An 18,999-nucleotide genomic window follows, 5' to 3' on the forward strand; every position below is an offset into this window, starting at 1 on the left:
TTCATTAAGTATCCTCTATGCTGTGTTTTCTAAAAAATTGTATATTAGGCATACTTACTGCACTGCGTATTAAAGATAGTGAGTTTTCTTTTATTTATGTAATTCTGATACATGGTGATTTTGCACTATAATTCCCTATCGGACTACCCTGAATGTCCGCCTGTTGGTCCGGGCGATCAATCCAAACAAGGTATGTTTCCCTGCTCACCTCTTCTGTCTAGGGGCTTACAATTCTGATCGAAAGTGGTGTACCATCGTCCTCCCTTCTGTATAGGGGCTTATGGTTTTGCTTAAAAGTTGAATGTTCTCAAATTCCTTGCATTCCATGCTCTTAGTATTTGCCTTCCTTCTGGAGTTTCCAGGGAATATGACCCATTGCTATGTGCCTCTGTTACTTTGTATGGCCCTTCCCACGTCTGGCTCAACTTCCCACGGGGTTGTGCGTAGCTAACTTCGTTTTTTCGCATGACGTAGTCCCCAACTCGGAAAGCCATGTCTTTGATTCGTTGGTTGTAATATCTTTCTACTACCTTTTTGTAGGCGGCTTGACGCATGCTTGAGCACTCTCGCCGTTCTTCCAGGAGGTCTAAGTTTTCCCTTAGATTTTCACTGTTTCCTAGCTCTTGGCAATACTCTGTTTGTATTGACCCTATCATTATTTTTGCTGGCAGCATTGCCTCGGCGCCATAAGCCAAGCTGAACAGTGTCTCCTTTGTGCTAGTCCATGGCATGGTTCGGTACGACTAGAGGACTTCTGGTAACTCGTCTACCCGGTTGCCTTTTTCTTTGCCTAGTTGCTTCTTGATCCCCTGTACCATTTTCCTGTTGGACAACTCTGTTTGCCCGTTGGTTTGGGATGCGCTACAGACGTGATCCTCTTCTCTATTTCTCTCTCGATGCACCAGTCCCTGAAAGGATTCTCAATAAACTGCAAACCATTGTTGCTGATTAACACTTTGGGTGTCCTAAATCTCGTTACTGTGTTTTTCCACACGAATTTAATTATCCGCTTTCTGGTGATGCGCACCAATGGTTCGGCCTCTATCCACTTCGTGAAATAATCAACCGCCATGACTAAGAACTTCACTTTCCCAAGTGCTTTTGGATATGGGCTGATGATATCGATCCCCCATTGATAGAAATGCCATGGGATGACTATGCTTGTTAACTTGGATCGTGGTACCCTTTGTGCTGGCAAGAAAGTTTGACATTCTACGCAAGCCTAGGTCAGTTCGACAACATCTTAATGTATGTTTGGCCAGTAGAGCCCCATGCGTAATACCTTACCAGTGAGCACCCGTGCTCCCTCATGGGCTCCAGCTAACCCTGTGTGGGATTCCTTTAAGGCTGTCTTCCCCGACTCACCATCTATGCATTTGAACCATGGAGTCGTATGACCTTGATGGGTTTTGAGTATTCTAACACTCCTATGGTGTGCATGCAACCCTAGAAACATTGGATCTATGTTTTCTCTATTATACATGAAAATTTGATTTTTCCAAGGTTCTCATCCTAACTATCATGGCATGGGGTACTTGTAATATAAAAAACTAGTAGAATGACATACCTTTCTTGTAGATTTGATTCCTTAAGACCTTGTGAGCCTAGCACCCCAAATGTGATGCCTCAAGTGTTTCACACAACACCACAACTATTGGAATAACTTGAGAGAAGAACGCTTACACTCAAAAATCGGCTAGCCCTCACTTTCTAGTCTTAGTGGCCGATTTTGCTTACCATGAGGTTCTTTATATAGTGTGTCACATGTAGGGTTACACCATGTAAACCCTAATGTGCATGGCTTTTCATTTCCTCCATGATCCATGGGTTTTATCCTCCATGGAGCACCCTATGGGTTTTAGCCTAATCTAATGAATCATGAATCATAAGCCCACTATATAAGAATGATTGATTTACACAATCAATCCCCATATATTTTATTAGTCTCTTTTGATCACAAAACTAATTCTAAATTAATTCTTGATCAATACTAATTAAATAATATGATTTCATATTAATATATTAAAACATATAATATATTAACAAATCATAAGTGCCCTTTTGTCATTTTGTCTATTCAATTGTTACGATGACATGCAACCCAAATGGACCATGCCAAATTGGGTCAAGTACATACCAAATACAGTTATGAACTTAGACACCTTATCCAACAGTCTCCCACTTGGATAAGTCTAATAACTATAGTTGCAAGTATGACTTCAGGATCCGACCAGAAATCGTAGCTCTTTCAAGGTCTCTCAGAACTAAGATGACCTGCCATTTAAGATAAGTGATCATATAATCCTCTATTCAAGATATCATCCGAACAAATACATGGAACAATGCCATACTTATTGTCCAACAGTTTGTTTCCCGATTTCCGATTTGTTTGACATAGAACTTAATCGAACACATCAATTTAGTTTTGACCGGGCCCGACACATAAGTCAAAACAAAATCATCGAGGATCCTAAGATATCACTTTTAGTCCTCTAAGAACTAAAAGGAATAGATAAACTTCGACTCATATGCTTGTACTAACTAATCATCAAATTTTACACAACAACACGGTTTATGACAGCAAGTTACTGATGCGTTTTCATACTATCAATGTAGAGCCAAGTCATAGTCAACAACTCATATCTCTTGGTTTGAAGACTTATATGATATTACCATCTCACAATAACTCGAGATAAATTCTATGAAGTGATACAATTGAGCGTGGGTTGAATCCAATAACTGAATCTTATTCCATGAGTACTCATGAACACTGCAGCCCCTTTGTCCTAGACAAACTACAGACCCATTCATGATAGTCTTGCCTTAGTACCTACTTCCAAAGTACGATCGACTATGGATGGTTTGAATAATATGATATACCATAATATAATTATTGTGGAAGTCAAAACATACAAATTTGAAACAACAGTAAACGATTGACACAAGAGAGTAACACTTTACTCATAAATAAATAACACCTTTTATTTAATCATCAAATGTCAATTACACTTTACAAATTTCATAAATAACTATCTAATTAGTAAAACTAATATCATCCTTCAGCCCGATGTGTCTCGCATGATGCAAATGCTCAACCCTACACAGTCCCTTCATGAGGGGATCTGCTGGGTTCTCATCCGATGATACGCTCTTTGCCATGAGGATTCCTTCTTCTATTCGATGTCTGATGAAGTGGTATTTTCTATCAATGTGTCTAAATCTGTCATGATCCCTTGGTTCCTTGGCTAAGGAAACTATAGTTTCGCTATTACAAAAAATCTCCATAGCCTCCTTTATAGCTGGTACAACTCCAAGGTCTCCAATGAAGTTCTTTAGCCATATCACCTCCTTCGCCGCCTCACTTGTTGCTATGTACTCTGATTCACATGTGGAATCAACTACAATCTCCTGCTTGGAACTTTTCCAAGTAATTGCTCCTCTATTTAGTGTAACGATCCAGCCTGACTAAGAGTGGAAATTATCCCTATCAGTCTGAAAGTTGGCATCACTATACCCTACTACTCTCAAGTCATCACTCCCACCAAGGGTAAGGACCCAGTCCTTAGTCCTCTGTAGGTACTTGAGAATGTTCTTTACCGCAGTCTTGTATGCCTTGCCAGGGTTCCCCTAATATCTGCTGACCATGCTCAAAACAAAAGCCACATCAGGGCGAGTACAAGTCATAACATACATGATCGAGCCTACAACGAAAGCATATGGTACTCGACTCATCTCAGCTATGAGTCGTACTCAGTTTGGCGTTACTCTGGATCGGTAAATCCCCTGGAATCCTTTATGTTGAACCTATTCAAAACCTTATCCAAGTAGGTGTTGGATAAGGTGTCTAAGTCCATAACTTATTTGGTATATACTTGACCCGACCCGGCATGGTCCATTTGGGTTGCATCTCACCCGAACTATTTATGGATAATTTTATGAGAGTTATACACATATGTTTATTAATATATTATAATTTATAATATATTAATATGAGGTTATGTTATTTAATTAGTTTTAGTCTTAAATTAATTATGAATTAATTTAGAGATTAAAAGGAAGACTAATTAGATTATGGGCTATTTGTTTTATATGGTGTGGGCTAACACTCATTTGTTAATGGGCTAACCTTGGATGGAAGTCCATGGATGATCCATGGAGCTTTTAACCCATGGATCCTTGGAAAAGGAAAGGTCATGGGTTATTAGGGTTTCACCCTAACCATGCACACCATATAAGCATGCTTTTGGAGCATGAAATGGAAACTAGTGAACTAGTGTGTGTGAGCTTGTGTGTGGCCGAAATATACAAGTGTGTATACTCTCTCAAGGTTTTCCAAGAGTTTGTGGTGTTTTGTGATTCCATTTGAGGCATTCACACTATTGGTGCTTGGCCCTCAAACTCCTCAAGAACCAAACTCATCAAAAAAGGTATGTAATCTCTTCAAACTCTTTATGTTGAAATGTTCCCCATGCCATGTTAGATAGGTTATAAACCTTGGAAAATTATTATTTTGCATGTATTTAGACAAACATAGATCCAAGGTTTATTAGGGTTGCATGCACACTTAGGAAGTGTTAGATTGCTCAAAACCCAACAGTGGTATCAGAGCCTAGGCTTGCTTGTTTGATACTTGATGCAAAATAGTTGAAAAAGTCGAAAAACTTGCTGTCTGACTGATGAACTTGCCGAGTCCATGGGGGGACTCACCGAGTCCATGTGTATCTTCAACCTACTCGCCGAGTAGGTTCATGCACTCGACGAGTAGGAGCGACAGAGTGCAGATTTTCGACTTTAGCTGCTGGAAATGGACTAGAAACATTACCCTAAACTGTTTTGGTGTTTTAAAACTTGTTTTAGTTGGTGTAATGGTTGTTCTAATCCATTTACAATAGCATATATCAAAATTCCATGATTTTATGTGTTCCTATAATTCTTGAAATTTTGATGATCATGTTCATGTTCTTATGAATTTAGAAGATGATAGGAATTATTTGCTGAATTGTTTAGAATTAATTCTTGATCATTTATGTGTTTTAATGGAGTCCATAATTTGTCCTCAAGTTATGGATATCCAAAGGTCACTTTCTTTAACACACACATTTAAACACATAAGTTACATGAAAATGAAGAGTCTTCATTTTTTATGAACCTTTAATTCATAAGTTATGAAATGAAAAGTTTTCGATAGTTACAAAACTTTCCCTCAAGTTTTGGAATTTGTAAAGTTTCACACACTTTAATAAACTTTAATTCCAACCCTTAGAGTTTTAATAGTTAAAATTCAACCCTTATACTATTTATAACATTAATGGTTAAATATTATATACATGTATAAGAATAAGTCGTTCTACCGTTAGTAGGCCTCATTCACGAAGCCGGTCTATAAGGTGGGTATAAGGTTGTTGCCTATAAAATGTCGACTTAATGGGTGTCCACTCTCACCCACCGCTTGCTTGACTGGTGGAGGGTCGTTAGCCGAACGGGTAGGACAATGACTTTAAATCCTCATTAAAAGTATAATGATTATTATAAAGTAACTAAACCTTTTAATTCCCAATCTTAGTTATTTTAGGAAAAATGTGAACATGGTGCTAGTCCATGGAATTCACACTTTGTACCTTACCAAGTCGTTGGTGGAGCGTGTGTGGTTAACCGGCACACTAACTTGGACTAGTAAGGATCACGAAGGGTGACTTAATGTTTGTCATAGATCAATGGAGCGAGTGTGATTAACCGGCACATTGATTAGGTGATAATATTAAGGGTACCAAGTGAATTAGCATGGTTATTCACACCTTGTTTTGTGATCCTCGGCATCCCAGTCACAAAACTTGAAGGGCACAATTGAGATTGAAACATGCCATTGAAAAGTTCAATGAATCTCAAAAGAATCTAGGAATTTCAAATCCAATTAAAACCTAATAATACATTTTCTTTTTCATGGTGGAAATTGGTGAATCATCATTCGCCTACCTTTCAAATATATTATTACTTAGATTACGGCATCCCTCTTCTAAGTATAATATATTGTGATTGGGTCCTAGCCTTAATATTACATTTGGGTGTCTTATTAAGGATTCTATATATCTAATCTAAACTTACTTTCTTCTTTCAGATGTCTTCCAACACTAATGCTTCAGGCTCTAACCCAACTGGTTCTTTCTCTCTCATGAATCTTTGTGGGAGGGTCATCTTTGATGGTTCCAACTTCATGGATTGGATTAGGAACATCAGGATGGTTACTCGTTATGAGGACAAGGAATATGTCCTCGATAAGGAGTTAAAAGAGCTTGATGAGTCTACTGCTACTCCTGAGGAGATCGTTGAATTTAGGACACATGAGAGAGATGCTACTAAGGTGACATGTATCATGATGGCCACGATGACAGCCGAGCTCCAAAAGTCATATGAATATTTCTACCCTTTTGAGATGCACCAAGACCTGATGGAAAGGTACCATCAGAGTGCTCGTCAGGAGCGGTATGAAATAATCTCCTCCATAATAACTACCCGCATGAAGGACAATGATTCCGTCACGGCTCACATGCAAAAGATGCAAAGGTATGTGGACCGTTTGCTGAAGCTGAATGTGAACATCCCTGAGGAGTTGGCAATTAACATCATTTTGCACTCCTTACCTTCTTGTTATGACCATTTTCGTATGACATATCATATGAACAAGGAGGAAGTTACCCTAAGCAAGCTTCAAGGACTCTTGAAGACCGCTGAAACCGGTCTTAAGGGCAAGGCGGTTGTTACCTCTACTACTCGTACTCCAACATCTACCCCTATTTTAGCTATCGGGCAAGGCAAAGGGAAAAAGAGGAAGCACCCTTCGAAGGGTACCAAGGGAAAGTCTCTTGAAGGCTCCTCATCGAAGACCAAGAGCGGTTCTATCACTCCTTCTGCCATTCCCAAGGATGCTAAATGCTTTTATTGCCATGAAAAGGCACACTGGAAGCGAAACTGCCCTAAATACTTGCAGGATCTAAAGGATGGGAAAGTGAAACCCACCCATGTAGGTATTTACACTATATTGTCTAATTACTCAACATATTCTAACTCTTGGGTGCTTGATACAGGATGTGGTATTCACATATGTTCTGATTTGCAGGGCCTAAGAAGAAGTGAGGATGTGTAGCACGGGAAGATAAACTTGATCATGGGGAATAGGAAGGCTTCACCTGTTTCCAAGATTGGAGTTTATAATTTGTTGCTTAATAATGGGTTAAATTAGATTTGAATAAATGTGTGTACTCGTCTGAAATGGCGAGGAATATTATTTCTTTTCATGCTTTGTACAAACAAGGTTTTACCTTTTCGTTTGATAATGAATGTGGTGGTATTAATGCTTTCTTTAATAATGTGTTTTATTTTAAAGTGTTACCTTGTGGTGGTGTGTATGAAACTGTGTCGATTGTAGACAACTTAGGAAATAATGTATTGTATATTGATTCTTCTACTAGCCTAGATAAAGCATCATTGTGGCATTGTCGTCTTGGACATGTAAACAAGAAACACATAGGCCAACTCCAAAAGAGTGGAGTCTTGGAATCATTCAACCTTAAATCGGATGATAGTTGTGAATCTTGTCTACTTGGAAAGATGAAAAAATCACCCTTCACTGGAACTTGTGAGAGGGGTGAGGGTTTGTTGGATCTAATACATACTGATGTGTGTGGGCCATTCAAAACCGCCACAAGGGATGCTAATCGGTATTATGTGACTTTCATTGATGATTTTAGTAGATACGGATATGTCTACTTAATCAAACATAAGTCAGAAACCTTTGAAAGGTTTAAGGAATTCAAACAGGAAGTAGAAAATCAATTGGGTAGGAACATTAAGATGCATCGATCCGACCGAGGTGGTGAGTATCTTAGTACTGAGTTCCTTGACTATCTTAAGGAGTGTGGGATTATCTCACAATTGACTCCTCCCAGGACACCACAGCTGAATGGTGTAACTGAGAGGCATAATCGAACCTTGTTGGACATGGTTCGCTCTATGATGAGTCGAGTTTCGTTACCAATCTCTTTTTGGGGGTATGCCTTAGAGAGTGCCGCACATATCCTTAATTTAGTCCCTACAAAGAAGGTTATCAAAACACCTCATGAGATGTGGACTGGGAAGGTTCCCAATTTAGACCACATCAAGATTTGGGGTTGCGAGGCTTTCATGAGGCGTGAGACTCATGATAAGCTCGAACCCCGAAGTGAAAGGTGTATTTTCATCGGCTACCCACAGAAATCCTTCGGTTACCTCTTCTACAGACCCAGTAAGAATGTGGTCTTTATAGCAAGAAGAAGGGTCTTTCGTGAGAAAGAATTTATAAGCCAAGGAGACAGTGGGAGGCAAATTGATCTTGAAGAAATTCAAGAAGCAATCGGTGAAGGAACCTCAGACACTAGCAATCAACCTGAGGAGGAAACTCCTGTTGAGCAAGCTGACATGTCTGTACCTCCGAGGCATTCCACACGGGTTAGGAACACACCTTCGTTTTATTATGGTTTTCATATTACTACGGAAGGTGATACGTTTATCAGTGATAGTACACTGGTAAATTTGGATGAACCTAGCAGTGTTAAGGAAGCCATGGCAGGCTCGGAGTCTGCTAAATGGAAGGAGGCTATGGACAGCGAGATGCAATCCATGTATGACAATCAAGTTTGGAACTTGGTTGACAATGTACCAGGCCGTAAAACAGTCGGGTGCAAATGGATCTTCAAGAAGAAGACCGACATGGAAGGAAAAGTGCATACTTATAAGGCTCGACTGGTTGCGAAGGGTTTTACTCAAACTCAAGGCATTGATTATGATGAAACCTTCTCGCCGGTAGCAAAGATTAAGTCTATTAGGGTTATGCTAGCCATTGCCGCATTTCATGATTATGAAATATGGCAAATGGATGTCAAAACCGCTTTCCTTAATGGAAAGTTGGCTGAGGATGTATACATGAATCAGCCAGAGGGTTTTGTCAGTGCAGAGTACCCAAATAGAGTATGCAAGCTTAAGAAATCCATTTATGGATTAAAACAAGCATATCGTAGCTGGAATCTTTGTTTTGATGAGAAGGTCAAAGAGTTTGGCTTCTCGAGAAGTGAAGATGAGTCTTGCGTGTATGTCAGAGCTAGTGGGAGTATAGTTAGCTTCTTGGTACTGTATGTGGATGACATACTACTTATAGGAAATGACATTCCAACCTTGCAGGAGGTTAAGTTCTGGCTTGGGAAGTGTTTTGCTATGAAGGACCTAGGGGAGGCTGCCTATATTCTAGGGATAAGGATATTAAGAGAAAGGAGTAAAAGACTAATTGGACTTAGTCAGAGTACCTACGTGGATAAGGTGTTGAAAAGGTTCAACATGGAGAATTCCAAGAAAGGAGATTTACCAATCCAAAGCAATGCCAAACTGAGTAAGACTCAGAGTCCGAGTACAGAGGCAGAGATAGCTGAGATGAGCCAACTACCATATGCTTCCGCTGTTGGCTCGATCATGTACGCTATGACTTGTACCCGACCTGATGTAGCCTTTGCTTTGAGCATGGTCAGCAGGTATCAGGGGAACCCTGGCAAGGCTCATTGGATCACGGTAAAGAACATTCTCAAGTACCTGCGGAGGACTAAGGATTGGATCCTTACCCTTGGTGGGAGTGATGACTTGAGAGTATTAGGGTATAGTGATGCTAGTTTTCAGACTGATAGGGATAACTTCCGCTCTCAGTCAGGCTGGATCTTTACCTTAAATGGAGGGGTAATTTCTTGGAAGAGTTCCAAGCAGGAGACGGTGGCTGATTCGACTTGTGAATCATAGTATATAGCAGCGAGTGAAGCAGCGAAGGAGGCGATATGGCTAAAGAACTTCATCAGAGACCTTGGAGTTGTACCAGCTATTAAGGAACCTATGGAGATTTTCTATGACAACAATAGTGCGGTTGCCTTAGACAAGGAACCAAGAGATCATGGCAGATCCCGACACATTGACAGAAAATATCACTTCATAAGACACAAGATTGAAGAAGGACTCCTTGTGACAAGGAGGATATCGTCGGATGAGAATCCTGCAGATCCCCTTACGAAGGGACTGACGAGGGTTAAGCATTTTCAGCATGCGAGGCGCATCGAGCTGAGGGACGATATTAGTTTTACAGATTAGATAGTGTTCCTGAAACTTATAAAATGTAATCGACGTTTGATGATGAATAAAATTTGTGATTTATTTATGAGTAAAGTGTTACTGTCATTGTTAATTATTTACTATTGTTTCAGTTTTGCATGTTTTGACTTCCAGAATAATTAATTTATTCAAACCTCCACAAGCGATCATACGTCGGAAGTAGGTATGAATCAAGATTGTCATGAATTGGGTTTGTAGATGGCTAAAGGTGTTTAGACATGGCAATGGTTGCTGCAACATTCATGAGTACTCATAAGTTATGAGTATTGGCATAAACCCACGCTCACTTGTATCACTTCATGGAATTTATCTCGAGTGATCGTGAGATGATAATATCATATAAATCTTCAAACCTAGAGATATGAGTTGTTACCTATGAGTTGGTTGTGCATTGATTGCACGTAAATGCATCAGTAACTTGATGTTATAAAACGTGCCTTTGTGTACAATTCAAAAAGTAGTAGAATAAGCATATGAGTCGAAGTTTATCTGTTCCTTCTAAAAATAGAAGCGATATCTGGGCCCCTCGATGATTTTGTGTTGACCCATGTACCGGGCCCGGTCAGAACTAAACCGATGTGTTCAGTGAAGTTCTTTGTCAAACAAATCCGAAATCGAGAAACAACTGCCAGACAATAAGCAAGACATAGTTCCATGTGTTTGTCCGGCTGATATCATGAGAACAGAGGATAATATGTTCACTTATCTTAAAATGGCGCTTCATAGTTCAACGGAGTTTTCAAGAGCTATGATTGCTGGTTGGTTCCTGAAGTTATATAGGAAAATAGAGTTATTAGACTTATCCAAGTGGGAGTCTGTTGGATAAGGTGTCTAAGTCCATAACTTATTTGGTATATACTTGACCCGACCCGGCATGGTCCATTTGGGTTGCATCTCACCCGAACTATTTATGGATAATTTTATGAGAGTTATACACATATGTTTATTAATATATTATAAGTTATAATATATTAATATGAGGTTATGTTATTTAATTAGTTTTAGTCTTAAATTAATTATGAATTAATTTAGACATTAAAAGGAAGACTAATTAGATTATGGGCTATTTGTTTTATATGGTGTGGGCTAACACTCATTTGTTAATGGGCTAGGCTTGGATGGAAGTCCATGGATGATCCATGGAGCTTTTAACCCATGGATCCTTGGAAAAGGAAAGGTCATGGGTTATTAGGGTTTCACCCTAACCATGCACACTATATAAGCATGCTTTTGGAGCATGAAATGGCAACTAGTGAACTAGTGTGTGTGAGCTTGTGTGTGGCCGAAATATACAAGTGTGTATACTCTCTCAAGGTTTTCCAAGAGTTTGTGGTGTTTTGTGATTGCATTTGAGGCATTCACACTATTGGTGCTTGGCCCTCAAACTCCTCAAGAACCAAACTCATCAAAAAAGGTATGTAATCTCTTCTAACTCTTTATGTTGAAATGTTCCCCATGCCATGTTAGATAGGTTATAAACCTTGGAAAATTATTATTTTGCATGTATTTAGACAAACATAGATCCAAGGTTTATTAGGGTTGCACGCACACTTAGGAAGTGTTAGATTGCTCAAAACCCAACAGTAGGTACTTTGAATAAGTCCAATTAGTCTCTTACTCCTATCTCTCAATATCCTTATCCCTAGGATATAGGTAGCTTCTCCAAGGTCCTTCATAGCGAAACACTTCCCAAGCCAGGACTTAACCTCCTGCAGGTTTGGGATGTGATTTCCTATGAGTAGTGTGTCATCCACATACAATACCAAAAAACTAAATAAACTCCCACTAGCCTTAACATACACACAGGACTCATCCTTGCTCCTCGAAAAACACTCTTTGACTTTCTCATTGAAACAAAGATACCATCTGCGAGATGCTTGTTTTAATCAGTAGATGGATTTCTCAAGCTTACACACTCTATTAAGGTACTTTGCATTGAAAAAACCCTCTGGCTGACTCATGTAAATATCCTCAACCAACTTTCCATTAAGGAAAGCGGTTTTAACTTCCATTTTCCATATTTCATAGTCATGAATTGCAACTATGGCTAGCATAACCCTAATAGACTTAATCTTTGCTACTGGTGAGAAGGTCTCATCATAGTCAACTCTTGAAGTTTGCGTAAAGCCCATCACAACCAGTCGCGCCTTATAAGTGTATACGTTCCCATCCAAGTTGGTCTTCTTCTTGAAGATCCATTTGCACCCAACTATCTTACGACCTGGTACATTGTCAACCAAGTTCTAAACTTGATTGTTATACATGGACTGAATCTTGCTGCCCATAGCCTCTTTCCATCTGGCTGACTCAGGGCCTGCCATGGTTTCCTTGTAGTTGTTAGGCTCATCCAAATTTACCAGTGTAATATTATTGATAAATGCATCACTTTCTGTAGTAATATGGAAACCATAATAAAACTCAGGTGTGCTCCTAACTCTTGTGGAACACCTCAAAGGTACATACACATCTATCGACCCAACAAGAGTTTTCTCCTGAGGTTGATTGCTAGTGTTTAAGGTTCCTTCACCACTTGACTCTTGAATTTCTTCAAGGTCAATTTCCTCCAACTGTTTCCTTGGCTTATGAATTATCCCTCACGAAAGGCTCCTCTCCTTGCAAAGAAGACGACATTGTCGCTCGGTGTGTAGAACAGATAACCAAAAGAAATCTGTGGGTAGCCGATGGAAATACACTGCTCACTCCGAGGTTTGAGCTTGCCGTGAGTCTCATGCCTTACGAAAGCCTCACAACCCCAAACCTTGATGTGGTCTAAAGTGGGAACCATCCCAATCCATATTTCGTAAGTTGTTTTGGCAACCTTTTTGGTAGGGACTAGTTTAAGGATATGGGTGGTAGTCTCTAAGGCATACCACCAGAATGAGATTGGTAACGAAGCTCAACTCATCATGGAATGAACCATATCTAAAAAGGTCCGATTGCGACTCTCAGCCACACCATTCAACTGTGGTGTCCTAGGAGGTGTCAATTGTGAAACAGTTCCACATTCCTTAAGATAGTCAAGGAACTATGTACTAAGATACTCACCACGCTGATCGGATCGAAGCATCTTAATGTTCCGGCCCAGCTGATTCTCCACTTCTTGTTTAAACTCTTTGAATTTTTCAAAGGATTTTGACTTATGCTTGATTAAGTACACATAACCATATCTACTGTAATCGTCAGTAAAAGTCACATAGAAGCAATTAGCATCCCTTATGGTGGTTCTGAAGGGTCCACACACATCTATGTCTATGAGGTCCAACAAACCTTCACCCCTAGCACAAGTACCAGTGAAGGGTGACTTAGTCATTTTTCCAAGTAAACAAGATTCACAACTATCATATGATTTTAAGTCAATTGACTCCAAGACTCCAGCCTTTTGGAGTTGGCCTATGCGCTTCTTATTGACATGTCCAAGACGACAATGCCACACGGATTCCTTATCCAAAACTAGTGGAATAATAATCATGCAATAAATTATTTCCTAAGTTGTCTATAACCGACACAGTTTCATATACCCCGTCACAATGTAATGCTTTAAAATAAAAAACACCATTATAGAAAGAATTAATACCACCACATTCTTTATCAAATGAAAAAGTAAATCCTTGTTTGTACAAACCATGAAAAGAAATAATATTTTTCTCCACTTCAGACGAGTAACAACATTTATTCAAATTAACATTAACCCACTACTAAGAAATAAAGAATAAACTCCAATCTTGGTGACAAGTGAATCATTCCTATTCCCCATGATCAAGTTTATCTTCTCGTGCTCCACATCCTCACTTCTTTTTAGGCCCTGCAAATCAGAAAATATGTGAATACCACAACCTATATCAAGGGCACAAGAATTAGTATGTGGTGAGTTATTAGACAATATAGAGTAAATACCTGCATGGGTGGGTTTTAGTTTCCCATACTTAACATCTGACAAGTACTTGGGGCAGCTTCGCTTCCAATACCCCTTTTCCTTATAGTAGAAGTATTGTGCATCCTTCAGGTTGGAAGACAGAGTGGTAGAACCACCTTTGGTTCCACTCGATGCGGAGCCAACAAGAGACTTTCCCTTGGTACCCTTCGAAGGGGTCTTCCTCTTTTTCCCTTTACCTTGCCTGATTGCTAGAACAGGGGCGGTGGTAGGAGTAGTAACAACTGATTTGCCTTTAAGACCATTTTCAATAGTTTTCAAAAGCCCTTGAATTTTGCTAAGTATAACCTCCTCCTTGTTCATATGATAAGTTATGCGGAACTGATCACAACAGGGAGATAAGGAGTACAATATGATGTTAATAGCCAACTCCTTAGGGAGGTTCATATTTAACTTCAGCAAACAGTCCACAAACCTTTGCATTTTTTGCATGTGGCCCGTGATGGATTCACCATCCTTCATTCGGGTTGTTATCATGGAAGAAATTATTTCATACCTCTCTTGATGAGCACTCTGATGGTATCTTTCCATCAGGTCCTGGTGCATCTCAAAAGGGTAAAAGTCCTCATAGGACTTTTGGAGTTCAGTTGTCATTGTGGCCATCATGATACATGCCACCTTAGTGGCATTTCTCTCATGAGTCCTAAAGTCAGTGATCTCCTGTGGAGTAGCAGAAGACTCCTCAATTTCCCTTAGCTCCTTATCGAGGACAAATTACTTGTCTAGATAACGAGTGACCATCCTTATGTTCCTAATCCAATAATTAAAATTAGTCCCATCAAAGATGACTCTCCCACAAATATTCGTGATAGAGAAAGAGCTAGTAGGGTTCGATCCAGAAGCATTGTTGGAAGACATCTGAAATGGAAGAAAAACAAGTTTATATTAGATAAAGAGTCCTTAATAAGACACCCAAATGTAATATTAATGCTAGGACCCAACACAATATTCTATAACTTAGAAGAGGGATGCCGTAATCCAAGCTATAACATATTTGAAGGTAGGTGAATGACAATTCACCAATTTCCACCAAGAAAAATGAAATAAGTGTTAGGTTTTAATTGGATTGAAACTCCTAGATCTTTTGAGATTCATTGAACAATTCAATGGCATGTTTAAATCTCAATTATGTCCTTCAAGTTTGTGACTGGGATACCGAGGATCACAAACAAGGTGTGAATAACTATGCAAATTAACTTGGTACTCTTAATTTTATCACCTAATCGATGTGCCGGTTAACCACACACGCTCCACCGATCTATGATAAACCTTAAGTCACCCTCTTCCACCCTTGTTAAATCCAGGTTAGTGTGCTGGTTAGCCACACACACTCTACTAACGACTTTAGCAAGGTGCAAAGTGTAATTTCATGGTTTAGCATCAAATTCACATTTTGCTAAAGTAACTAAGATTAGGAATTTATAAAAGGTTTAGTTACTTTATATTAATCATTATACTTTTAATGAGAATTATAGTCTTTATCCTACCCATTCGACTAACAACCCTCCACCAGTCAAGGAAGCGGTGGGTGAGAGTGGACACCCATTAAGCTGCCATTTTATAGGCAACAACCTTATACCCCTCTTATAGATCAGCTTCGTGAATGAGGCATACTAACGGTAAGACTAACTTGATTATATATATATATATATGTATGTATGTATGTATATGTGTGTGTGTATTATCATTATTATTATTATTATTATTATTATTATTATTATTATTATTATTATTATTATTAACTTATAATACTATAAAGTATAAGGGTTGAATTTTAATTTTTAAAATTCTAGGGCTTGGAACTAAAGTTTTTCAAAGTGACTTTACAAGTTCCAAAACTTAAGGGCATGTTTTGAAACTCTTCAAAACTTTTCAACTTCATAACTTATGAGTTTAATAGCTTATTAAAATGAAGACTCTTCATTTTGTGTAACCTATGAGTTCTTAGTTGGCTCTTTTAAAGAAATGACTTTTGGTAATCCATAACTTAAGGACAAATTAAGGACTCCATTAATAACATTTAGATCAAGAATTACATCATCAAACAATTTGCAAATAATTTCTATGATCTACCAAAACTCGTAAGCATGAACATTCATATCAACAATTTTCAAGGATCATATAAACATATATAAAAGTTGACACTTTGATAATAACCTTTGAAATTAGATTAACATAATCATTACCACATCAAAAATAGGTTTTATAAGCCCAAAATAGTTTACGGTAATTATTTTAGTCTAATTCCAGCATTAAAACTCGAAATATTCTGCACTCTAGGCCTGCTACTCGCCGAGTGCAAGAACCTACTTAACGAGTAGGATGAACTTTCAGTTGGACTCGTCGAGTCCCTCGGCGAGTTCACTAAATAGTGAGCAGATTTTTGACTTTTTTCAGCAATTTGCAACAAGTATAATGAAAACAAGACTAGACTCTGATACCATTGATGGGTTTTGAGCATTCTAACACTCCTATGGTGTGCATGCCACCCTAGAAACCTTAGATCTATTTTTTCTCTATTATACATGAAAATTTGATTTTTCCAAGGTGCTCATCCTAACTAGCATGGCATGGGGTACTTGTAATATAACAAAACTAGTAGAATGGCATACTTTGTAGCTTTGATTACTTAAGACCTTGTGAGTCTAGCACCCCAAATGTGATGCCTCAAGTGTTTCACACAACACCACAACTATTGGAATAACTTGAGAGAAGAACACTTACACTCAAAATCGGCTAGCCCTCACTTTCTAGTCTTAGTGGCCAATTTTGCTTACCACGAGGTTCTTTATATAGTGTGTCACATGTAGCGTTACACCAGGCAAACCCTAATGTGCATGGCTTTTCATTTTCTCCATGATCCATGGGTTTTATCCTCCATGGAGCATCCATGGAGCACCCTATGGGTTTTAGCCCAATCCAATGAATCATGGATCATAAGCCCTCTATATAAGAACGAATGATTTACACAATTAATCCCCACATATTTAATTAGTCACTTTTGATCACAAAATTAATTCCAAATTAATTCTTTATCAATACTAGTTAAATAATATGATTTCATATTAATATATTAGAACTTATAATATATTAACAAATCATAAGTGCCTTTTTCTCATTTTGTCTATCCAATTGTTATGATGCCATGCAACCCAAATGGACTATGCCAAATCGGGTCAAGTACATACCAAATATAGTTATGGACTTAGACACCTTATCCAAAATACCTTTTCTATATAGTGCCCCCCCCAGGATTGCATACTGGGGGGCTCGGATCCTTGTTTTCCGAGCCTCTCTGTGATCCTCGAGGAGTATATCATGTTGCAGATAATCCATGATAGGTGTCATCTAGTTGGGCTGTGTTTTCTATAGGGAATCAACTTGGCACTTGTGAATGCTCCTCTCTTTTAATACCTCCTCCAATACTTCCTTGGAAAGGTGCCCGGAGCACGTTGATGCAAGTTTGCTAAGGGCATCTACTCAGCTATTGTTTCCCCTTGAAATATGCTTTATTGTGAAACTCTTTAGTTTACTTGTGATTCGTTGCACCGCCTAAACATACCTTTCCATTTGTTTATCCTTTGCTTCAAATTCCCCCGTGACTTGATTGGCTGCCAGACATGAATCGTTCAAAGCTATAACCCTTTCCGCCCCCATTTTTACTGCCAATCTGAGACCAGCCAACAAGGCTTCATACTCGGCTTTGTTATTGGAGGTGCGGAAGTCAAATCGTAAGGCGTATGTAATTTCTTCACCCATAGGGCTCGTTAGGATTAGCCTTGCGCCCGAGCATTCTTTGCTGGAGTTCTCCTGGAATTTCGAGCAGGAAATTCGCTAACGTGTGTCCCTTGATGCTTACCCTGGGGTGATAGATGATATCGTGCTCCCACAACTCTATGGCCCATTTTGCAAGTCGTCCAAATGTTTCTAGGTTCAGAAGCACTTGCTTGATTGAGAAGCTAGTTAGCACCTCTATCTGATGGGCCTGGAAATACTGACAGAGCCTTCGTGCTACATAAATTAAGACGAACACCAATTTTTCAATGATTGGATAGTTGATTTCGGGTCCCTGCAGGGCCCGACTCACAAAATAGATCGGAAGCTGCTGTCCTTGCTCTCGACTACTAACACCGACGAAATGGCATCTTTTGATGAAGACAGGTAGACTCAAAACATTTCTCCGGGTATCAGGCTAACTAGAGTAGGGAGTGTGTGTAGCACCTTTTTTTTTCAGCGCGAACTCGGATACTGGAAGTTATTCTTTTCTATACACCCTTTGAGTGTATGGAACAGGGGCATGGCTTTTTTGGTTGACTTAGAGATGAATCGATTGAGCGCCATTAGTTTTCCGTTGAGCCCTTGAGTGTCTCTTAGCATGTTTGGAGAAGGCGTTTCCTCGAGCTTTCTTATCTTTGCCAGGCTCGGTTTGATTCCCTCATTTGTCACATAATACCCCAGGAATTCTCCTTCTTCTACCCGGAAGTTACACTTGGCGGGGTTTAACTTCATCCTAGCTCTTTCCAAAGTTTTCAGTGTCTCCTCCACATCACGTAGTAGCCTCTGCTTGTACGGGCTTTTAATGACCATGTCATCAACATAGACCTCGATGTTCCTGTGTAGAAGAGATTAATCAAGTACAAGAATCAAAACAGAGTAAAACTATGTAATACGAACACACGAAGTAAATTAGATCTGGTTCAGCTCACATTACATTCAATGAACACGAGTACAAAACTGATAGTAAGACTGTCACAACTGTAAATTTTGAGCCATGTAATCTATGCATTCAAGTACATGTGAATCAAAAACTTCAATCAAATACAAGATACAAGTACTATAAGTAGTCATCAAACAATTGGAGACCCTAGAAGTTCTTGTTAAGTCCATTTAGG

The sequence above is a fragment of the Lactuca saligna genome, chromosome 2 (assembly GCF_052625555.1).
Source record: "Lactuca saligna cultivar CGN05327 chromosome 2, ASM5262555v1, whole genome shotgun sequence".
Lineage (NCBI taxonomy): Eukaryota > Viridiplantae > Streptophyta > Magnoliopsida > Asterales > Asteraceae > Lactuca > Lactuca saligna.